Source organism: Agelaius phoeniceus, chromosome 13 (genome assembly GCF_051311805.1).
Source record: "Agelaius phoeniceus isolate bAgePho1 chromosome 13, bAgePho1.hap1, whole genome shotgun sequence".
Classification (NCBI taxonomy): domain Eukaryota; kingdom Metazoa; phylum Chordata; class Aves; order Passeriformes; family Icteridae; genus Agelaius; species Agelaius phoeniceus.
The window spans coordinates 5,706,326-5,731,799 of NC_135277.1; positions in this window are offsets into that span (position 1 = coordinate 5,706,326).

The window sequence follows — 25,474 nt, forward strand, 5'->3', positions numbered from 1 at the left end:
GAAAGCTGACATCTGCATATGAGAAAATTACACATGGGTGATCAAAGTTTCTCTCTGACATGATCTATTTCCACGTTTATAGATTTGAGGATTTTATGTTTGCCAGCAGACACACATTCCTCACACACGCTGGGCACGCTCCTCAAGGCCCATCCTGCAAAGATGCTCTGCAGGCTCCAGGCCTGAACCTCCTGCTGCTGCTGCATGCACTGGGGAGCAGGGCTGGGTGAGGGAAGTGCTCGCATTTGCGTCATGACCGTGTCCATCACAGTGTCCATCACAGTGTCCATCACGGTGTCCATCACGGTGTCCATCACGGTGTCCATCACGGTGTCCATCACAGTGTCCATCACGGTGTCCATCACAGTGTCCATCACAGTGTCCATCACGGTGTCCATCACGGTGTCCATCACAATGTCCATCACAATGTCCATCACAATGTCCATCACGGTGTCCATCACGGTGTCCATCACAATGTCCATCACAATGTCCATCACAATGTCCATCACGGTGTCCATCACGGTGTCCATCACGGTGTCCATCACGGTGTCCATCACGGTGTCCATCACAGTGTCCCATCACGGTGTCCATCACAGTGTCCATCACAGTGTCCGTCACAGTGTCCGTCACGGTGTCCATCACGGTGTCCATCACGGTGTCCATCACGGTGTCCATCACAGTGTCCATCACGGTGTCCATCACGGTGTCCATCACAGTGTCCATCACGGTGTCCATCACAGTGTCCCATCACGGTGTCCATCACAGTGTCCATGCAGATCAGAGCCACTCTGATGGTCACACAAGGGCTCAAGGTGCAAGTGCAGCATCCCCCAGCAGCTCCCCTCCTCCAGGGTGATGGAATGGGACCGTGTTCACAGGGGTCTCAGGGTGAGGGAAGAGACGAGGATCTGACTCCATGTTTCAGAAGGCTTGATTTATTATTTTATGATATATATTACATTAAAACTATACTAAAAGAATAGATGAAAGGATTTCTTCAGAAGGCTGGCTAAGAATAGAATAAGAAGGAATGATAACAAAGGTTTGTGGCTCAGACTTTCTGTCCAAGCCAGCTGGGCTGTGATTGGCCATTAATTAGAAACAACCAACATGGGCCAATCACAGATCCAGCTGTTGCATTCCACAGCAGCAGATAATCAATGTTTACATTTTGTTCCTGAGGCCTCTCAGCTTCTGAGGAGGAAAAATCCTAAAAAAAAGATTTTTCATAAAAGATGTCTGTGACAATGGAACAGCAAACTCAAACTGTTGCCTGCAGAGGTCTGTAGTCACAAAACAGTGGCCAACTACTCTGAACTGATGTGAGCCTCTCAGTGCCAATAAAGATATTTAGGCAACCAAAGCCCTGCAGCCAGGAATTACAGCTGTTTTCCTTACCCTGGGGACAATTAACTCCCATTAGCTGAGCAGGAGCTCAGGGAACAGGCAAGCTGAAAGGAGAGGTTGTGCTGTGATGATGGCATTGATCTGGCTCTTAGGGCACGATGTCCCACCAACAATGCACAGAGCTCACCCCAAATTCCCCGAAAGACACAGAAAGGAAAACACCTGTATCTATCCAGACACCAAAAGCCCTTCCAGCATCTTGATCCTGAATTCTGAACAGCCTCAGGAAACACACACAGTATCTAAGAAATCTCCCAATATCCGGCCATCCACAGGCACAAGACAGAAGCATCCTGATGAAACACGCTCAAACTGGTCTTTCCAAAGTGTGCACCAGCACAGATGTTCTGACAAATATGTGCTGCAACTGGCAAAGCTGTTTCCTCTGCCTTCAGTATCACTGCATCCAGAATTACTTCCATATTATTTCCTTAGACCAAGACCTTAAGGGAGAAATAGAAGGGAAGAAGTGAGGGAGTGTAACAATCTCTCTGTTAAATCCACCTCATGTGAGCACATGAAGCCAGAGGAGTTTGCTGCCTCATGCTGTGAGTGTGAGTCTCAGCTTTTGGCAGAGGAACAAAACCCTGGGAGCACTCTGGAGGCATTCATATGTTTTGCTGCTTGCTTTGGCTACTGTCAAAGCAGCCTAAGCCCTGTGTGCTCCTTACAGAAATATGTTTGCACGGCATTTTTCTGAAAAGGGTCACAATGAAAATACCTGCCATTTAGACTCCTCCACCCCCTCCTTTTTTAAAAAAAACAAAATTAAAAAAGCTGATTTTCACATTTTTCAAATAACAACAGCAGCCTTATCCATAAGGAGAATCAAAATAACTGGTTAAAATGATTCTTTTCTAGACTACCCTCTGCATGCCTCATTTTTTATTCATCACAGCACATATTCTCTCCTCCATGAGATCTTACCAGAATATAAAATATATTCAGGCTTTGCTGCCTAAGGAAGGCCTGAAAGCCTTCAGAGCTCTTCTGAGGCCGTGCATTTGACACGGGAGGAAGGCAGCACACCTGAACCAGCTCTTTCAGGAGTTACTAGGCAGCAGCAGATGGCTGTGGGGCATCAACCCAACACTCATTCTGCTTCTGAAGCTAATTTAGCAGCCTCCAATGATTCCTCTGCTGCCTTGGCTGGGCAGCCCCTGGTGTATTTTGAAGCTGTGCTTTGACTTTGGGTGCCACACAGAGCACGTTTTGTTCCAGCTCTCCAAACTGCCTGGAATGGAAGTGGAGCTGTGATCAGCTGCCTAATTACCTTCAATACCTGGCACTGCAACTCCCTGCTTTGTCTGGGCAATTCAGGGTTAGGAATGGTCCCCAGTTACCTGAGTTAGATCCCCTCTGGAATGAGTGCCCAGGACAATGGGAGCACATGAGAGAGGGAAGACTTTAATCATGAACCAAATTACAGCCTGGACCCTGAGCCAGAGCTGTCCCAAGAGGGGCAGAAGAAAGGAAGAAAATCAAGAGCACATCACTTTGGAAATTTCCATCATCACCAAGATCACTTTACACCTGAAGTGACAGGAATTAAATTATCCTGCTGCTATTCCCCCAGTAGATCAGAAAGAGCTGTTAAAATGTCCCCATGAGTCCAAACCCAGTTTCTCTCAGTCCTATTCATTGCTGCAACTCTTCAAGTTTGCTCCAGCTTCCACTGGCTCAGACTTTCTCCTAGTGCTGTAAAAGATGTGAAGTATGGCATAAAGGGCAAAGGAGCTGAATTTGATTTTTCTGGGTCTGATTGCTCATGGTCTGATTGAAATAAGAGGCATTATCTACTCTTCCTTGCCATCAGAGGAGCCTCAAACCACTAGCTCTGAAATGAACCCCTTTGAGGCTCTCTGATAATGCACTTCTGCAAGTATTTCACAATCAAAATGAGTCTTGGTATTTCTGAAAGACACCAGAATCATGCCAGCACATCTGCTTAGGCTGGATGACTGACTCATTTGGCCAAGTCCTGCTGCCTCTGTTTCCCTTTCCTAATAAAATAAGGATAAAAATTAAACCCTCAGTTGACTGAAGTTCTCATCCCAGTTCCAAATATTTTTTCCTCCATTTTTTTAATGGCTTTCAAGAAAGGAGAATGCTTGGGTTTTTTTTTTTTTTCATTGCTGTCATTCTCATCTGTTGTTCATCACAAAACAGATTGAGGGATTTTATTGATACTGATATATGTCTGATCTTTACACGTCAGAAACCAAGGCAGAAAAGCATTTTGGAATGTGAAAAATACAGGAGATATAAAGAGGGAACGGAATGGAATAGAAAAGGGAAAATTCTATATGAAATACAGTTTATTAAGAAAAATGCTGAACTCATCCTAAGCTTGAAATAATAATATGTATTAAATAAAGTGGCCTCTGCAAGTGGAATACAATGAGGAACACTCTAGGATCTTTCCTAAGGTATCAGCTATTTAGGAAAAGGACTGGAAGATGTCACTCAATGAAACAGGTAGGAGAATATATTAAAGGGACGTGTAACAGAGTTTTAATTTAATTAGATCATGGCCTGATGATTGGCACTGGCCCTTCATCTGCATGGTGCCTTGGTTTTAGCTCTCTCTGGAAGGCAGAGAGTAGGGAAAATGGATTGGGTAAGTTGTCTTTAAGGCATAGAACAGAGAGAGCAATGTCATCTGTAAAAAAAATCACAAGTGCAACAACCGCAAGACTGTCTTTGTTTCCCCAAATCTGTAGAAGCTGTGGTGTGTTTTACACATTAACCTCTCCATCCCATGGGCAGCACGGGGCCAGATGATGCTGAGGTGATAGGTCACTGAGGCAATAAAGCTATGCCTTATTAATGTCTGTGCTCCTAAAAAATGCACCCCCAAATTCCTTCCAGATATTCAACCGCGTGATGGAAGTTTTATTTGTGGGTTAAACCATAGAGCAAACTGCAACCCTCCTGCCCTCTTAAATCATGCAGCCTCCTTGGAATGACTAAAATTCCCTCTGAGTTGCATTACCCAGAGTTTGTAAATGTCTGGAAGGCATAAACCACTAATGCATGTAATTTTTCTTTTCTCTCCCGCCATTTCTCCAGCTTTCCCACACAGATCTCTGCTTTTTCCCAACCACTTCAAGAACGGGATAGATTTCTGTCTCAAACCCCATGCACTATCTCTCCTGATCCAGGGAGTCAGATTTCACTGAGATTCAAAACATGCTTCCTCCCTGAACAAATTGGACATTCCTCTTGGCCCTGCCAGGGGCTGTCTGCTCCAAACCAGGTGTGACTTGGAGAGGGCACCCCCAGGGTTTCCTTCAGGGAGGCTTGGAAAGCCTTGAAGAGAAGTTATTGATTGACTGCAGCCAAGAGCAGATGCCTCCATGCACGTGCAGTGCTCAGCCCTGGATCACCTACCCTGTTTTTCTGTGGATCCTCTCCTTGGATGAGGTGTTCCCATGCAGAGCTGGCTCTGCCTCTTCCCACAGCCCTCTGCAGGCTTCCTTCTGCCCAGCACTGAAGGTTTCCTCCTGCAGAAGACACACAACAAACCTGTTCAGCAGTTCTGCTCTGCTCCCCATCACTTCTGCCAGGTTCACTTTGCATAATGTCTAGCACTGGTTCCCAGGATATTTTTCACATGGAAGGAGCTTCTATCCCCTCTGAATACTCTCAAGTTATTAGCATATTCAGAAGGCACTTATTTCTGTACTCTTCTTTCAAAGTAAGGCACTCAAAAGCCTCAGACACCAAAGCCAAGGTGATCTGGGCCACTTCACCTTTAATTTTGTGTCTCTCCAGCTCACTGAGATGACATGCTCTGCATCAAAAATCTGTTGCGTGGGTTTGAGCGCTTGGAATAATTTTTATGCATGATCTTTACCTGGATCTCTCTCAAAAATAATTTTGCATTCATCCTGTGGAGGAGCTTAGCATGAGCTCAGGCATTGCTTCTCATCCTTTCTTAATGCAAACTCTGGTACATCTCAGACCTGTGTGCACCCAAGGCCTTCTCTCTTAGTCACCAAATCCCTGCTCCATGCAAGAGTCGTTCACAGCCACTACACTAAAATCACTCACCTCTGAAGAGCACAGCTAAGAATTCTGGCATAAAATACTTCTGGTAAAAAGCAAAGGGAAAAAAAATGTCCCTTTCCTCAGTTTTATACTCAGAGGGATGGCAATAATAAAGTAACAATTTTTTTATAAATCTGTGTGACACTTTAGCTGTCTCAGCTACTTATCCTTGAAATTTAAAACTCTACTTTACATTCTGTTCCAGGCTTAACCTCCAGAAACCTTTATAACAAGAAATGGAATGTTCTTGACTTCTTGTGGTATTTACACCTCTGCAAGGTGATGACTATTAAGTTGGCAGCATCTCCAAGAGTCAAAAACAGACGAATCACTTAACATACACAGACAGGCTGAATTCAGATAAGGATATGAAAATCAACTTGCTTTTCAAAACTCACATTGACAAGTCAAAACTTCTTCCATTTACGACACTAATTCAGAACAACAGGGAGGTTCAGACAGAAATATACAATTTTGGCAAGGATTTCCAAAAAAGACAAAGATGATACTAAAGGTGGGTGAGGGAGGAAAGCAAATGGAACCCAAGATTTCTGATGCTGAATACTTTGATATAAATGTAGCTCGGTGAATCTTGCAGGAGGTTGTTTTCAGCATGTGTTCCTTTGCTCCTGAACCTTTTCCCCCACCTTCTCAAGGTCAGTGATTTGTAACCCCACATTACAGTGTTGGCTTTGAACCTCAAAACCCCATCTTTAAGATTTTAGTTCTTGTTTACTTCAAAGGCAGGAACTCTGCACAGCACTGCAGCTCCTGCCTTGGATCTCACCAGTCTCTACCACCAGCTGGCAAATACCTGTGTGCCAATGAGCTCCTGTGTCTGTTGTATCTGGGGCTCCTGTAGTGGATAAATAAATCCTGAAGTGGCACAACTAGTTCTGCATGAAATCAGTGAATAGGCCTGATTTGGTATATGCTAACAAACCTCTGCTCTGTTCATTTCCTCCTCCTTCCTTCTGTTAAGAGGATTCCTCTCTCTTTGGGCTCTTTTTTTTTTTTTTTTAACTATTATCCTCACTTTTTAAACAAGCAAGGATACTTCCAACCCTCTGTCTTTCTTTGAACCTCTGCTCACTGCAGCTAATCACTTAATTGTGGGTTGGCTGGAGATACCAGGCATTCCAGATGAGCTTTTCCATGCACCAGGTGACCAAACCCAGCCAGGTTTCCCAACTGCGCTCAGCTGGGTGGAGCGAGCTCCGGTGGCTTTGGCAAGTCAGCTGCTCCCACCACCCCACACCTGCACGGCCCCATTGCTGCCCTATTCCTTCTTTCTTCTCCCCCTCGTCCCACCCACCGTGGCAGCTGGGGCAGGAGGGGAATTTGTGGTTGAGCAGTTCAAAGGAAAGCCGCTCCGTCCCGCTCTGGAAGCGGCGCTGGGGCACTGCTCTGACTTGCCTGCGGTGAGCAGGATGCTCCAGCTCTGAGCTGCCATCTGGAATCCTCCTGCTGTCACACCAGGCAGTGCCTGGCATTTCCAGGCTGCCTCTCCAGCCTGCAGATGAGCAGAATTCTCTGCTGACATCTGAAGGAACTTGATGGGAGCCAAGGCATCAAAAAATCCACCCTCTCAGCTTTTCCAAAGCAACGCAATAATACCACGGCTACATAAAGCTCCAGTGAATGTGGGATAAGAAACAAAATAAAAAGCAAAGGCCTTCAGCTTTAAAAGCACCTCAAACAATGTAAGGACTTATTTTTCCTGTTGTATTATTTTTATGACTGTTTTTATTCTCCTTGCAAAACGCTCAGCATTCAAACAATATTAAAAGCACCTGAACATTAAACATTCAAAAGGACACAGCCAACACTTGAAATTTTTTTTTCTTCCCTTTTATCTACACCTATGAAAAAAAAAAAAAAGCAGAATGAAAACACAAGTTAATATTCCTGGAAAAACCTAAAAAAAAATTTTAAAAAAGAAGCTTTTCTGCCTCTAGACTCCCAGCTGCCTTTCAATACAGCCACAAAAATGTACTCCCTGAAGTCCTGCTGACACTATTTGTTGATTATGGTGCACAGGGATTACCTCACCTGATAAAGCTGTGTTTCTTCCCCTGCTAGTGGGGCAGTGCTCATTTCTGGATTCAAACAGAGTTTTTCAAGAGAAGCACAGCAAAGATAGGAAAAAAAAATTGAATGGTATACTCCTTCCTACAGAGCATGGAAAATAAACAGGATATATAAGTGGAAAGTCATTCTTTCCTTCTATTTCCTTGCAAATCATCTCTATCTGCTGCAAACTCAGCATTTCAGCTGAGGCAAAAACCTGCCCAAGAAAATGTGATGCCCTGGTGCCAAAGTCACTTGGGCCATTTTCCCCAGGAGGTTCAGGCATTAATCTAAGGTCAGGCACCTCCTGTGTGAAACTAATACAGGAAAGTTGGAGTCTCACCTACTTTACCTCACCAACCGTGGTTTGGAAACAAATATAATTAACACTAAGGGAAGAAACTAATTCAGCTTTATTGTTAAATGTGATGGTGTTTGTTTAGTGCTCAGCATTGCTGCTCTCTCCAAAGGATGCTCTCCCTCCATCTTCACAAGCCCATGGGATGAACAGAGGCCCAGGGATGGTGACAAATCAGACTGAATCGAGCTTGGGTTTATTATGTCCTCATTTGACCCCCTGCCTTACCTGTAATTAAAATCTGTAAAATGTTTTGCACTTTTCTTTTCTCTTATCTCAGCCATGGCTCAGCCCCTGGATGTGATGAGTTGAAGCAACCTCTTGGAGGGATTTGGGCTGGCAAAAGGGAGGAATCTCTACCTGCTTATCGTTTTTGTTTGGCAGGATTAAAAATGATCGTAGCCAAGCACTGCTGCAATCTTTCATATTAATGTAGTTTATTTTGGTCAGCAGGGTGAGTCTATTTGGTTGAGGCTCAGATCAAGCTGTGATTTTCCAAAGTGACTGACCAAGTTTCTCTCAGCAGTTTGCTTCTGCAATGATAAGTACATGCCTGTGTAACCTGAGAAACTTCAGGGAGGCGTGAGGAGGGCTTTATGAACCAAACCAATCTGAGCACTGCTGCTCTTGGCTGTGTCAAAATACGACCCATATGGCTGGTTTGACTCCTTGGTACGTCCACAAATTCCCCTCCATGGGGACTATAAAGCACAAACCAACATTTTAATTTGTGACCAACAGTTGCACAAAGTAATTTACTGTGAAAAGACCCAAAGTAACTCAGCACCAGCCGTATTCTGATTTTTTTTTAAATTTATTTCTCCTATCTGTAATTACAGGCACAAAATCCAGGTAATAAGTGGGTTATATTTTCTGCTAAGAAAATGATGTCTATAATTACAGGCACATGTTCAGCTGAGATACTGTGGTATCCAGTGCTTCCACAAAGATGATAATTGTCAACCTTTGCACTGTAATTAAGTCTAAATGGGAATCCTAATCATTTTCCCAATGAGCAAACAGTAAGCCTATCTTGATTGGCTCTGTTGTGGCAATGAATAAAACTGATTTACTCTATGAGTTAATTAAGTCTTATGAAATCCCATGCCCCCCTCTCCTCAGAACCCACGTTGTCAGCAAATATTTGAGCTAATTAGTTCTGTATTGTTTTAGTGCTGTGTGATAGTGTTACCTGCATTATCCCATTAATTATCCCTTGGTTTTCTGCAACCTTGATTTCAAATTTTCTCCCTTGGAGCAACTCCTTTGCCTTTGATTCACCTGTTCCTCGGGTTCACAGCCCTCCTTTGCCTTTGAGGCGCAGGATTTCAGCAGGGCTCACAAACAAAAGGGGATGCTGTGCACTTTGGTGCTCAGCTTTCCTAACAAATGCTCTTTATGCCTCTAAGGGTGACCTAAAGGCTCTGTGTAAGTGATCACATCTCCAAGGCTTGCTGTGCCCTCCCATCCATGGGGGATACTTTTTCCTATCAAATGCCAGTGCAGGCAGCCCAGCAGGACTCTGCTCAGCTTGGGAGGGAGCGTGGATGGCTGCAGGCAATGAATCATCCCAGGGAAGATGTTATGAGCCAGCCAGAACCAATGGAACCTGCCCTTGCCCTCTGCTCCCACATTAAACACAACAGAATTGTGCTGGAAGCGTTCAAAACTTGGGTGGATGTGGCTCTTGGGGATATGGCTTGGAGGTGCTGGGTTAGCAGCTGGACTCTGTGAGCTCAGAGGTGCTTTCCAACCATAAAGGTTCCATCATTGCAGTTCATTAAATCAGCTGCAGCTAAAGAGGCCACGTGGAGTCTCGGGTTGATTTGCTCCATGCCTAGCATGGATTTGCTCCATCCCAATGAGCATGTAACTGTGCAGAAGAGTCAAGGAACTCTTCCTCATCACATCCTCAGTCTCCCAAGAAAGCCACAGACAGATAAGGGTTCAGGTAGGGGTTTGTGGGGTGCTGCCACAGTAGGGGTGGAGAACAAGAGGAATTTTGGGTCCCCTCACCAGCCAATAGAGCACAGGCACACTGAGGCAATACATGTGGTCTGATTTACTATCTGTGAAGACCAGGTTTTGTTTCCCACTATCTCTGCTCCCTTTGCTTTCTCCCCCCCCCAGTTTTCCTAGAAGAACATATTTATTCTTCCTTTCACGAAGGACTTGAACTGCAGAATAAATGCAGAGTAAAAATGTTTCCAATGCACTTGCTCAAACATAAAGATTTGTGCAATTTAGTGGAAAAAATCACAGTGCTGAAAAAATATATGTGCTTCCTGTGGCAAGAGCACCTGAAAGGCAATGAAATTCCATTACCTGAAACAAGTCCATAAACAGCATTACATAGCAGCCACTTGTCAGTGCTGGATGCTGTTTGTGGGAAGCCACTAATTGCAGCTTTCATAGAAGGGTTTGACTCCCTTCCAGGCTGATGCACAGAGCATTCCAAGCGGGTGATTTAGGAGCTGCAGGAAGCCAAATGCCCCAGCCACGGGGGAAAGCTGCCACTTGCAGCCTCCCCCAGGAGGGCTCCCCAGCTGGGCAAGGTGTTGGCACCTTCCTGCCTTCCATCCTGCCAGGGTCTCCTCCTCCAGCAGGGCCACCCTAAAAAATCAGGGATCTGGGGGAGCAGGAGTGGTAGCAACCATAAGGGGTAAGGGGCAGCATGCGTGTCCAGCAGATTCCTGGGATTTAATATTATGGGAGAGCCAGGCAGAAAGACTAAGATTGCCCTCTATTTGACTAAACAGAGACAATTAATGCGCCCTGAGATGTGATTCTCAGGAGTTTGTGGTTCCTAGCACAGAGAATACTGGACCTACAGAGAGATCCTCCTTCCTGGAAAGACAGCTGGAGCTCAGGTGAAACCCAAGAAGTTTGGGATGGTTGGGCAACACCCATGGCACAAATTACTTTCCCATGGCCATACAATGAGCCTGCAGCAGAAGTTGCTTTTCCAGTCTAATGCTTTAGCAAAAGACCTTTCTTCCTGATTACCTTTCTTCTTGTGTAACCTGGGCTCCCTCGGAGAACAAATGAAATTTTTAAGTCAAAAAAGCATTATCTTCATTCTGAATCCAAAACACACAGGCCTCACCTCTGACCCCAGCATTGCTTCATGCCTTGCCCCCTGGATCTGTAGGGATGACACAATAGGACATGCTTGACTGGCAGGTGGGGAAGCTGGCATGCAGCACTGTGAGTCATCCATCCTTTCAGAGCACACACAGAAGACAATCTGCTGATGTTTGGACAGTTTGCATGTTCTTATCTCAGTGGAACTTGTTCACACAAGCAAGGTTTGATTATTATGTTATCTTAAGCCTTGCCCTATACTTGTCCTAGTAGCTGAAAACAAGTTCTTTTAGCCAAAGGCTCCAAAAATTCTCATCCTTTTTTTAAAAAATAAAAATAAACTGATCAGTGAATTAAAAAAAAAAAAAGAGAGAGGGAAAAAAAAGAAATAAAAAGGAAGAGAAGAAAAAAACAGAACAGTATTTTCAGTGGCTCATGAGCTGGAAAAACAACATTTTTTAATGAGAGGAAAAAAAAAGATTAAGGCTACTCAGCAGCTGAAAAAGCAAGCACTTATTAAACCAAAATATTTAATGTTCACAGCCGTTCAATGGTTGGAAAAGCATGTTCTAATGACCATGTTTAATAATGTTTAGAGCCACCCAGGGCCTTGAAAAGCAACTTCTTGCCTGACTTTACAGAGCTGCTGATCCTAATAAATAACATGCATGTTGAACCCACATGTAGTGAATCAGATTCCCTGACTCTTCTGGGGAGAAAAGGGTTAAAAACCTGAGGCAGAAGATGCCCCTCTGCTTTAGGGTACCTGGTGGAAAGAGGAGGGGAAGGAAGCAAGTGCTGCCGAAAGAAGCTGGGATTTTTGCTGTTCCAGGAGCCAGAGGGTCACCACATTGTCTCCATGTGAGAAATTGTGGAATAAACACAGGTTTTCTAGTGCCAGGTTTGTGGTGCTGCAGACACCCCCTGTGTTTTCACAAACTGGGAGCACTGGGAATTGCAACTGGGCAACAGAGGCCAGGGACAGCTTTTTATCCCTGTTTCCAAGCAACCTATAACATAAAGTTCTTCTTCAATTTGATAATCTAATGCCTTGTCCTGAGGCAGAGTCTCAGGTTCATTCAAATTTCATCAGATTGGCACAGAGGATATTTGCTAGGGAATGGTCCTGCTTTAGCTGTTCCTTACTCAGAGACAGCCTGTACATATTGAAAATGGTCTTAATTCTGCTGCTCCAAAAAAATATTCAGAGTTTGAGTATGAGCTGAGGAGCTGTGGACCTCTGAGCCTTTCAGCAGCACGACTGCCTTGCATTTGAAGCAGTGCAGCAATTTGTTGTCAGCATTTCACACTCCTCTAATTTTCATTTGTGGAGAATGAGCGCTCAGAGCCACCCTGCCTCGTTGAGGGGATGCAGGGAGTCATTCCCATCCCTCTGGGCATCTGGAGCCTTTCCAGCAGCTCAGCGTGCTACCTGCAGAGCAATTTGTCTTTGCAAAAATATTTTGCCATTTAAAGCCACTAAGTGGCAGGGAAAAGCAAGCCCTGAAACACAGAAATTCACCTTGTGCTGGTTCACACTGAGGGTTTTAAATGCAAGGCAGAAACCCCTCCCAGAGACACCAGGCTGCTGCTGCTGCTGCTCAGAGCACCCTTTCACCAGCAGAAAGAGGAGAAATCAATGGGTATCGCTGGCTGGGGGCTGTGTACAAATCACAAACGGGACGGGGCTGCTCTGGAACGTGCCTGGAGCTGCTTTATTTTCCAGCATCAGTCTCATTACATGGTTATGACAATGGGACGATGCCACCAGCTCACATCCCAGGCAGCAGACAAAGAACTTAATGTTATAACTCAGTCCCACACCCAGCTGGGTTGCCCTGTCCCTAGTGCCAGGCCCAAACTTTTGAAATTTTCCTAAAAATCCTGAGAGCTTTCAATACTGGCATCACTTAATGTAGGACTTTTTAATGTTTTCTGGAAACAATGCAATTAAGAAATTGCCCTTTCCTCCCTCTAAATTGTTATTAATTGGAGCTGAAATGGAAGTTAGACTGATGCTAAAACACCAGGCAGAGAGGGCTGCAAAAGGTAAATGTGGGGAAGGTGTTGATTGCTGTGGATCAGCCCAAAAGAAGGATCCTGGAGGGGAAAAAAAGGAAAAACCAAACACAAAGGACTGAAGGTAGCAGCTCAACAGGACACATCTGCTGCTGCTCCCAGCAACATTCAAGCATCCTGTAAGAAATTTGTGGTCACTTCTCATGGGATTTTTTTTTCCCCATTTTCTGCAAACATCCTGACAAAATCCTACAGCTTAGCGTCCCCAGCAGCTCCCACCACCTGCTCTCTCCAGCCTCCAGCCCTGGGCTTGTCCAGGCTCTCACAGATCCTGTGCAGATGAGAACAGGCTGCAGGAATCCTGGGGAGGAAGCACATGTCTGTCTGTACATCTAAATGAAAAATGCCCCGGATCCAGTTTCCCCCCGTTAAGACCGTACCAGACTCTGGTGCTGTTCTCTCCTCAGAAGCTCCAGGGAACCACCTTAAGCCCTGTGACAGTTGTGACAACAGCTGCAGCAAGATGAATGTTCTAACTGCATTAGTATCCTTAGTGGTACTAAGTGGTTTTTCATATATTTGCTCTTCCACAGTGGTGCTAGAGGATATTTACCCACTGGGAATGCTCCACTTTAAACAATAAAAGGACACGAGGCTGTTTTCTCCCATACCAAATTTTCACTCACCATTCACAATGAATTTGTTGGGATTCATCACGATTTAGAGTAATGCAAACAAAGCAAAAGAGAAGTAAAACTCTGGATCTGGGGAGTAAGGATGTTCAAGTTCAGCAGGGAATGTTCTGCTGTAAAAGGATGCCCCAGCACCCTCCAAATTTCTCCTGCTCCTGGAAATTTTATAGGGTGAGAGCTGATGAGTAAACTGTATGGAGCAAGTTGAAAATCTCATGTCAAGAGAAGCCAAACACAGTAAACTGAACTGGCACAGTTAAGGGAAATGAAGGAAATGGAGGATAGATGGGGCTGTTGGTGTGAAAGCTGCACTTGTGCTGAGCTCCAGTGGTAATTAATAAAGGGAATGGGGGCTGGCTGTGGTGGGACATGAATGGAAACAAGTAGGATCCATGTTGTCCCAAGGAACAAGAAAATAGCCTTAAAATCTGCAAGTGTCACTACAGTGCAACAGGGGCTCACAAGAACATGAGGAGTTAAATCTTCCATTCAGTTGACAGGACACTTTTTTCCTTCTCTCTGAGAAATAACCTGGTAGACTCCTTGGAACAGCTGTTTTCTACCATCCTTGTCATCTATTTTTCAAATTACGCAGATATTAGGTGATTATTTCTTATGATTTCAGCTCGAGAGCATCTGGATTTCTTGAAAATTCCCATCACTTCAGGTTTCCCTTCCACCTCCTTTACATCCTGTCTTCCTCTCTTTGGTCTCAAAATTAATTTTTCCCCTAACATGCTGATATTCTTGAACTCAGAGATCTGGCAGGGTCTCAGTTCCAAGAGTTGGGGCACACACATAGAGGAAAGGGTGTTAATTAATCATCATGAATACTGACTATTTCAAAATCTTGTCCTTCTAGTTATAGTTCCAAGGGAAAGGACTAGCTGAGTCAATTGTAAAATTTCTGTTGTTGTGCTATCATTCCTCCAAAGTCTTTAAGGAACATAAACTATGAAACCAGTGCTCAGGCCCGTGCTGAAATGAGGAAATTTCTCTCCTTTCCCTTCCATCTGCTGGATCTCTGTCCTAATGGCCAAATCCATGACTTTTCTAACAAACCTGAGGCATATTCCAAAGGTGAGTTGCTGTCTAGGATGCAGAGCACAGGCCTGAAGAGCTCAGTGCTGGAACATTCACCTGCAAGTGTGTGACCTGAAACATAACATCAAACAACAGGGCGGGCAGCATCAGCAAGGCTGTAAAGGCATAAATGATTGTACACATTAAAGAAATGAAACATCATCTCCCAGTTCACAGCCTGATGCCCTTTCCAGGTCTGTAACAACATGGCATCTTGAGACTTTAATTGCAGCAAATATATTTTGCTCATTTTGTAACAAGATATTGCATCTTCAGTTTGCCACCTGCTGCCCATGTTACTCCATGTGCATCCTAAATCAGGAATCCCTCACTGTAGCTGCACATTTCCTCTCTCCCCAAATCACCAAACACTTCTGTTCCCCCAGCTAAACTGACTCATTAGTTTACCACATTCTCCTCTGCAGCACAGTGATAAAAAAGGACTTGGGATTTCCCATTCGGTTTTCCAATAAAGATTCCTTGATGGAATATACCAGGGACTCAAAATGACTTTTATTTGTCTGCCTTCAGGTCATTTGTGGTGATTGCTTGGTCTCTGCAGAGGTTCCAGCTGTCAGCACTGGCACCCAGAGCAGCACACTGAGATATTTGCAGTGCCTGCAGCTCTCACATCCCACCCCCATCACATTGTCACCCTGATTTTTTTAGATTTTCTAAGCCTTCTGATGTTTACATTCTTGTAACGAACTTTCTCACACACTTTATGTAAATAAATTATTGTTTTGCATTCTTTTATGGAGGAAGAGAAATTTGATGGACTGTTGGTTTGTCCGGTGTCATTGGAGAGGTGACACTTTCACCCTCCAATCCACTGTCACTTTTGGAAATATATAAATGTCAGAAAATAAAAAGTCAGAAAATTTTGGAGTCAGAAAACAAAAAGTCCATTTTTTACCTTGGAAAGAGCAGCGAGTCCACATCGTGTTGTTTCATGTCCTACAGTGACACCACATCACCAAGGCTTAGCAGAATTTTATCAGTGAGCAAACAGGGTGGGGTTTGTGGCCTGGGTCTGGGGTCCCCCACACCACAGCCCCAGTGCTGGGTGCCACTGCACAGCTCTGAATGTGCCTGGCTGAGAGCAGAGAGAAGGCAGGGGTGATGAGCAGGGTCTGGCAGTGCTGCTCTTCTCACTCGTGCTCACACAAAAGTCTTCGCTAGAATCAGAATCATTAAAGCTGGGAAAGACCTGTAAGATCATGGATGGCCAGCACTGCCCTGTCCACCACTAAAACATGGCCCTAAATACCACATCTGCACGTTTTTAAATGCTTCCAGGGATGGTGAGCAATGACTGAACAACAACTGTTTCAATGGTTTACCACTCTTTCAGTGAAAAAATATTTCCTAACATCCATCAGAAACCTCCACTGGCAGAACTTGAGACAAAATCCTCTTGTCCTGTCACTTGTTATCTGGGACAAGAGTGATCCCCACCTGGCTACCTCCTGTCAGGTTATCAGAGAGAGTGAGAAGGTCCCCCCTGAGCCTCCTTTTCTCCATTCTGAGCCTCCCCAGCTCCTCCTTCTCACACCTGTGCTGCAGACCCTTCCCCAGCCCCACTGTCCCTCTCTGGACACTCCAATGACCTTCCTGTAGTGAGGCACCCAAAAGTGAGCACAGGGTTTGAGGTTTGGACACCACACCCTCAGCACACTCTGTGGCCCATCAGTGGCAGATGACCTGGGCCAAAAGCTGCACCAAACATCCACACACCTTTCAGGGTCTAAGGTGGGATCTCTGTGTGGCAGGTGGGCTGGCTTCCTTCAAATGAGGTTTAGCACCTGTAGCACATCACTGCAGACAGCCCTTAATGGGATCTACATCTACAATGCCATCATTGCAGACAGCCCTTAGTGGGACTGCCCTGGGCCAGCCCTCAGAGGATGGCCTTGGACCCAGGGTCACCATCAGCAGCTGAAATGAAATATCCAGCAAGGAGCACAGCCTTGAGAAGCATCTACTGACCTGATTGATGTGGACTGGACCACGCTGGAATCAGGAAATAAACTCAGGACTGAGGTTTTGCTGCTTGCCACAGCTATCTGACACCATTGCTGCTGAATTGGCACCACTGAGGCCAGTGAATGATGGGTTGAATTTTTGTCCCACCTGGATTTTGAGCACTCAGCAGATCCCAGGCACCAATGCCCTTCCTCACAATCACATCCATCACGATTGGCATTGATGGATTGGCCAAGGACTGACTGGACATGAACTAATGAGCAGCACTGGGGTGAGGCAGACACGTGCTAAAAGGGCAGCATAATGGGAGCTTTCATTCCACAGGATGCATCTGCTCTGCAGCCCTTGTCCAGCCTTGCAAACCCTGCAGCCTCTGGTCTGTTTGGGATGCAGAACCTTGCACAGCTTCTGACAGCAGGTGTAGGCAGTGTCCTTGCCCCATGTGGAGTTAAATTAACATATCAGCCTCTGTGGAGGTGTCCAAACCCACCCAAACTCCTTGGGGTAGAATAAGGGCATGCCATGAAATAGTAAAATATCAATAAGTAAATAGTAAAATATCTCTGATGTTGACACCAGGACCAGGTTGGGTGGAAGCTGTGATAGCTGAATCCTGTTCTGAAAAACAGTTTAAGTGACAAGCAGGTATCAGAGACAGTTCCCAGGACCACAGGGGAAAATGAGGCTCAAAAGATGCCCAAGAGCATCTCAAGCCTGAGAGCAGAGCACCTCTAATGTGCTGGTGTCTGTCTGGAAGGACAGCCTAAGGCAGCTGTGCCCTGAAGCTCTGGGACCAAGATCCCAGTTACCATGCTCAGATCTGCTCCAGCCCTGCCTCATTCCTTCTCTGAACTGCCCTGCTGTCCTCCCTTCAAGGTCTACAGTCACAGATCAACAATCTCCACATGCTACAGCAATAATCTCCCTTTTCAGAAATTTCCCTGAACTAGAATTACCCAGAAACCTCAGAAACACCCAGTTCTATCTGTGAAAGGCAACATTTTCCCTCTCCACAAGATGCTTTACAGAGTATTTTCCTTAACACCCTGGAGCCTGCAGCAACTGTTTCCCATTTGCAGCATCTTTTATTTCCCACATGACACGTGTGACCAAAACCCTGATGTAAATACTGTGGTGCTGCATATCTTCACGAGTACACACTGACACATTTCCTTTTGAAGATAACTGGCAGCTTTACTGGATGCAAAGAGCAGCTGGAAGTAGGGAAGCAAGAGGCAGATCAGATGAAGCTGTGAGTAAATACCACAGAGATTGTGTAGTGTGGGTGTGAGCTGGGAGATTCCTAGAAAGGAGCAATAAAATAACAGCCCTTGCCTTTAAACATTACTTACTTTTTCATCTAGACAAAGATTTCAATTGGTAGGGAATAGCCAGGGGCAAATAAGGATGTAGCCAATGCAGTTTTGATGGTCGATTTGTCATAAAGGTCCATTTCACACCCATCAAGTATTTAATTACCCACACAGCTTTAGGAATCCACCACAGGGTTTCTCTTCCCAGAGTTTCAAATGGGGGGAGGTGATGGCACAGATCTTCCTCAGTGCAACATCCAGCAGCAGAATGGTAATTGACGTTGTATAAAAAATAGATCATCTGCCTGCTATTTTCCATCCTCCTCAGGAGGGAATCTTTTAATTGGCTGATAATGTCCCCCCTTTAGCCTGTCCTCTGAGAGGATTATATAAATCAGGCATATAAAAGGTCAGGGGATTCCCATGGGAGGATCCACAAAGAACAGAAAGTTTGTGTTGCAGCCATCCTACTGCCTCCCCCTAAGATTCACAGAACTCCATCTCTACTCCTCACGTGGCCAAGAAGCTCCTGTTGAGCAAAAATGAATTAATGTCTTCCACTAATGAACATTTGCTTCTGTCTCAGTAGGAAAATCCCAGTGAGTGGCACCAGTGGCAGCCAGTTCCAGTTCCCAGTGGGTTAATGACAGAACCCACGAGTCAGATCAATCTGTGGGTTTTGCCATCAAAAGGGAAATTAAAAAAAAAAAAAAAAAAGAAAGAAAAAATAAAAAGAGCATCTATTTGCCTTCATTTGCCACATTGATGAAGTTGCTTCCAATACTTGCAATTATTCTCTTCTTGAGAAAGGAATTAATTAGCATCATAATGTATCTTCAAAGTTCCAAGAAGAATAAAGGAATCTGGCACAAAGCAGGATTCCTGGCATGGAAATCAGCCCCTCATCTAAGCAGCAGGGGTGATTGTACAGGCATATTAGTGTGAAATGGGGATGCACTTCCATTTTGCTGATGGAAAAAATTTTGATGAATAAATCAAAATCTTTATCATGTCTGAATGCACAAATAAAGGTTCTGGTGTTGGAGGAGGATAAGCAAGTGCTGTGTGATAAAGGCTTGATTCAGCTCCTTGGAAAGCTACAGGAATGTTGTCCCAGGGTTCAGGGGGACAGAGATGAGGCAGAGAGAAACGTGCTTCAGAAAATGCCGCCTTCTCCCAAGGCAGCCTTCAGGCAGAACATGCACCTCCCTTCTGAGCCACCCAAGTAAAACCTGTTCTAAGTTAGGCACAAAAAAACAGTTATAACCTCAGACAATATCAGCTCCTGGCATGGCTGCTAAAAGATGATGTTCTTTATGCCCTATTTATCGAGGCATTTGGATAACATATCTGGAGACAGTGGGTAGACACATTAAAAAAAGGCATCCCTGTGTCAGACAGCACAGGCCACAGAAATGAAAGATGATGTAACAACAGATGAGGGCACTTCATCACAGACCTGCTGCTTGCAAAATTCAGAAGAGTAATAAGGTGGTGGGCAGCAAGGCTCACAAGCTGCCACACATCCAGTTGCCACAGTAGGAACAGGAGTTCATCGTAAATCACAGCAGAGATGGCTCAGAGGTGCTGCTGAAGGACAAATAGCCATTGCTTCATGGGCCACTGACACCCATGGGCAGGCCATGCCCACAGTGGGCTCTGTTACTCGAAAAAGGATGGAGCAGATAATGAATCTGCATCAAATGCAATCCTCACAGTCCTACCTGAGCTGAATGGAAAATTCTGAAATAAAGACGTTGGAAAGAAAGAATGTATTATTGAAAAATAGTGACTGGCACCTGTCACTGCGTGTCACATTTTTCCTTGAAGGTTTTTGCTGACATTAAACTGGAGTGTAAATAATTCTAATCTCACCCCTAACAGAAGGGAGGGTGGAAACAAAGGAGGTGAGGGTGAAATGCAATTATGTTCTGCAGGGAGGATGAGCAGGCAGGTGCAAGCAGCTCCTGAGCAGCAACCAGAGCCATCCGAGATGGCTGCACTTGTTATCTTCAATCTGTTTACAGAGGAGTAATTGAAAGTAGAGATGTCTGTCAGGCCAAGTGTAACAGTTTGTTCATGCTTTTCTGCCCTTTCAGTGTAGCTGAAACGATGGCAGGAGTGATAAAGGACCAGGATCCAGGAGGTGTGAAACCTATCTGATTGGCACTGGAGAGGCTGCCATGTGTGTCAAGTTCACCTCCACTGCGATGCTGTTTTTACAGCTTGTGACTCATTTGGGTTCGTGCAACTGCTACAAAGCTGTTTCTGGCCACTGGGACGAGCACTTCACCGGAGCAGGACTGAGGAGAGATTTTGTGCAGGTCCCCGTGTCTGTGTTTTGAAAAGAGAGCCCTGGGAGCAGAGCCCCAGAACTGCTGGCGCAGGACTTGCCCAGCAAAAGGGGGCTTCTAACTCCATTTTCCTACTACATTTACTCCATTTTACAGTTTTCCCTACTGTTTTCTTAGTGCTGTGACAGGAAAGCTCTGTATTAGGCACTTTCAGACAAAATTTGGTGGTGAGTGAGACATGCAAGTTGCTTTTATTTCCCCTCTTTCAGACCAAGAGCTGTGCACTGGGCAGATTTTTTTAGAGTGGCAAACATTCCTGCAAAAAAACTGTGTGCTGACCCAACAGATTTGATACTGATACACGTAAAAATGTGTGAGAAGAATATTTCTGGGATGTGATTTTTTTCTAAAATGCTGAAACTTTTCTACTAGGACGATTCCTTGGAGGCAGTGAAGATAAAGTCCCAAAGGGAGGGTGTAAGGAAGCAGGCTGTGTTAAAGTCCAGCTCAAGAAATAGCAAAGTTCTCTCTACATGCAGCTCTATCAACACTTCTCACTGCAGACAGGAAAAAAATATTTCCTATTCCTATTTTGTTTCCCTCCAAATCATGTGCATAAATTGCTCACAGCATAAGCTGCCCTGGAGAAGCAAAACCCAAAATACTCAGTATTCTCCTGTTTGATGCTAGCCAAGGACAAAAAACGTGAGGAAATTACTGGAAAAGCTGGGAACAAGAGCATGACAGCAACAGCCAAGCAGAAAAATAAAATCAGCACCTGTCACCTAATGGAAAGTGCCAGCCATAAAGGAAGGAAGAGAATATTTGGAAAGAGGTGACACAGGGAGGGTGAAACTACTGCTCTGGCTGCAGACTGCTAACTGCCAGGTGTTCATGCCATGATTACTGGGGAGCATCACTCAAAGGAAAAACTAGAAAGTAGCACTGAATACTGAAAGACAAGGAAAATTAGACTATTCCACATCCTTGCCACATTTAGAAGAACAAAGTCAGGCACAGGAATTTTCAGTCTTCTTTGCAGTGTTTAACCCATGGCTAAAAGGGCATTTATAAGGTTATTTGTTCCATAGGAGAAGAATAAAAGCTGGCACAAAGGAAAAAGGAGAAGAGCTCACAGTGGTCCTGCCTGGGCCTAAAGAAATAAATCCAACAGCACTTTATGAGAAAAGCAGGTGAAGTTTAAACTAAGCTCCAAGTATCTCTTTTCTTTTGGGATGATCTTGTCATATTTGATTCTGGGCTGTGTTTAGCAGAAAGCACCATCTCAGATTTTCCAAGTAAAGTTTGTTAGCCTTGCTTGAATGATTCAGACATTCCCGGCATGCACACATGTAAAACAAAACCCACCAGCCATGCTACCCCCAAATCCCATTTACTCCTTTTCATGCTCTGCTGTCCTTGAGCTCCAGCTGGCACCAGCAGTGGCCACAGCAGGTCCCAGGGAGATCCCCCTGCCTCAGCAGCTCTGGGGGAAGGCTTGGGGGAAATCTCAGTAGGAAGCCTGCACAGCAAAGATTTTTCCACCCCTTTTTGAAGGCACAATGTGACTGAAGAATTTAGATAAGGCTCCAAATGCATCTGTCCCTTGGGCTGGGTACTTGCAGCCAGAGCCTGTTTTACAGACCAAGGCTGAGGATTCCCCCTGTCACAGATAGGAACTGGATTAGGCTTTGCACATGAAATTTCTCCCCTCTCTTTTCCATGACTAAGAAGCAGTTCCAGCTATAGGGTTGCAGTCTCTGCTGACACGGATGATTGTTAGTGCACTGGTTTGCCCCACAGTCAGAGAAAGGAAAGTGAAGAGAACCCCTGGAGTTCTCAACCAATTTAAATAAAAACCATCATGGATGAATGTGACTCCTTGTGTCCTATTAAACAAACAATACAAAACACTGCCAAAACTACCAGAGGCTTGAATCTAGGGCTGAGATTTGTGGCTAGCCAGAACCCAAACCCAAACCCAGACCTGGCTTCCACCCAAGCGAGTCTGAATTTCACATCTAGTTTTTCCTAATGCAAAGCCTGAAATAGTCAACATCTTCACAGCAAGTTTGGTTTCCTTCTTGCTCTGAGGGCCAAGGAATGGCAGAGCAGAGCACAGAGGGTTGCTTGTCTTTTGCAACCTGTCTTCATCTCCCATAGATCAATTTGGCAAATTAAATTCAGGACGCGAACGGCCGCGCCGCCCAGCGGCTCCGGGATCGATCCGGCGCTGTCTGTGCCCCTCAGAATATTTATGCCAAAGAGCATCCAAAATAAATAATTAAATGCTGCTTCTTCAATATGCCCTGACATTCAGCAGAAAGAGAAATGCAGGCGAGGTGGGGAGCGGGGAGGAGAAGGGGAAGCAGCCAGTTCCCAGAATGAGGAGCACGAGGCGCGTGCATCAAATGATTTTGTCTGGAGCAGTGGGACCGAGCGGCAGGAGGATGCTGCAGTGGGGAAAACACTCAGCTTTCCTCCCTAGCAGGCAGATCTGCATAATTGCAATTTGGGAGGGCAGTGTTGGTGCCCTGCATGCTTTGCTGAGGCAAAATTCGCTCAGAGGTTAAATTATTTAGCGTGGCAGAAATGAAGGGGAGAAAATCAGGTTCAAAGTTACCTGCTGGAGGGGATTTTGGTACAGAGGAGTTGAGCAGTGGGGAAATAAGTATAAATAAATCACGTGCCCAAATGTTTTTCTCAGGGTCTGGATGCTAATCTCACATTGCATGGATTACATGGATAATCTGAGCAGGCAGATCCCCAGCTGAGTGTAACAAGGCTGCTCTCCACAGGGAATTTGAAGCTCAGCCCTGCACATGGATTCCCAAGGGCTGGAATCTGCACTGAACCCAGAGCTGGTGGGCAAAGACCTGTGGTACCACCCAGAAACCAAACCTACTGCTCACAAAACAGACACAAACTAAATCTTTGCAGGATTTTCTCTAAGGTTGTGGCTCTGAGCCAGTATTCACCAGGATATCCAGCAGAACAGGGAAATACTGATGCATTTCTCATTTACCCACCCACAATTCATCAGCTGATTTTACCAGGGAAAGGAAACATCAAAGCAGCTCCTTGCCCAGCCCAGCAAGGGCTGAACACATCCACTCATAAGCTTGGTGGCACTGTTATCTGTGTTTTCCCTCTTGCCCTTCATTTGCTGTCTGAAATATTCCAATTCACTCCAATCTTTCAACCACTTCCCCTTTGTTCACCTCTCTTTTGTGTTTCCTTTTCTGCAAATACTCCAGCAAATGAGGTCCCTGGAAGGAACAAAGGCGTTTAAGGATAATGTTGCTATCCTGCAGGAAAATGGCTTTCAAATTTATCTTCATAAATAGAGCTAGGAAGTATTTTACAGACTTGACTTATTTTTCTTTTTTTTTTCCATCCAAAACATTTCACAAATTTGGGCTGATTAACGTGCAATTACTTTGTCAGAAAAATGGGGAGTAGTGGTGGCGAATAAAAATGTTTGGTTTTAGTATTTAGAGGATAAAACACTGGCTTTCAGCTGCACTTAGGGGTTTTTTTCTTCAGTTTTATATAGCAGATCTTTTAAAGCCTCTGAAATTAGAAAAGAAATCAATTTTGGTTTAAAAAAGAAATCTCTTTTTTCATCTGACTTCCATTTTTCTTAAATAATGCAAAAATTATTTCCAGTTGAAAGGAGTTCTTCCTATTCTCATAACAGTTATATATCATTAATGCCTTGTAAGAGCTACATTTAGCCAATGAGCTAATACAAATAAACCATGTGATTGGCAAAGACAACTCTAATTAGAAGGACTTCCAACAAATTGACCACAGATGAGATAAAGGGCAGGATAAGTAAAAGTGCTATATAAATTACTTGCCATGAATTATCTACCAGCTCAAGACAACTGACAGTAATAGACCTGGGCAGCACATTGTGTCACCTTTCATTTCAGATCCCAATTTTTCCAGTGAAATCAGGAGCGAAAATCCTGCTCTGCTCACTAGGGAGGCACACAAGACACACAATATAGCAGGGTGGTTTTTGTGTCAGTGATTTTGTGGCAATTGCACTCCCCTTGCCTTGAAACCAGAATTCTGAACTGCTGAGGATTTTGGTGTGATCCCTAATGGAGCCAGATTCGGGTTCTGAGCAGGAGGGAGCACAGCAAGCATTTCATCAGGGGTGGGGGTAAGAGAAAGAAAATCACCATGCCCAGATGTGTCCATGATGAGGACACAAAGCCCTGTCAGCCTGCTCTCCACTGAAAACACAGGAAAAGGCAGGTTGGTTTGCAAGGCTTTGGTTTTCATGTAGCCAAGGACATTTACTGCACTGGACAGCAGGGTGTGTACAGCATTTTGAACAAAACCTCCCAACATCTCTCTGCAGGGATTGATTTAGATGGCATGATAAATCATTCCAAATAAAGGTATGGGATGATATCCAGAGACTTCAGGCTTCAATCTAATTAGGAGGCTGGGAGCAGCACAGAGCTGCTGGCTGAGCAGGGCTTTGTGCACAGACCCACAGCACCTCCCTTTAGGGCACATCCAGACCTCCCACCCACCCCACGTGGCTGTGGAGCTGCCAACACCCACATTGCATCCAGATCAGTGGGCCTGGTGGTCTCAGTGGGGAGGAATGAATGGCACAAGTGCCCTACCTACCCTGAAATCAGCGTGCAGGGAACAAAAATCACCTTGTAATGCAGTCCCAGCAGCAGGAAGCTTGTATTTCTTCTGGTGACACGTCAAAGCCCATGACATCATGCCTCAGTGTCATGGCCCCACATCATTTCATCATGAGGTAATCAGGTCAGCACCAGAGTAGGGACCCTCTAAATCAAGGCACGAGAGCCAGAGGCTGTTTCTGATCCAAGGGCAGCCACGGGGAGAAGGTGCCATTCACAGCCTCAGAACGCTCTGTCCTGCAGCTGCAGAGCTCAGGGAGGAGAGGGGAGGAGGAAAAAAAACCCCTAACACCCAGGTGTTTGTAGTTTGTCCTTGCTTGGAGGCAGCCAGATGCTTCAGCATTTCAGAGAATAGGTGGAGGGAGGGGAAGGGAAAGAAATCCCCTTTGCTTTTCACAAGGAGAGAGAAAGAAATGAGAGAGTCCATTAGATGTTAATA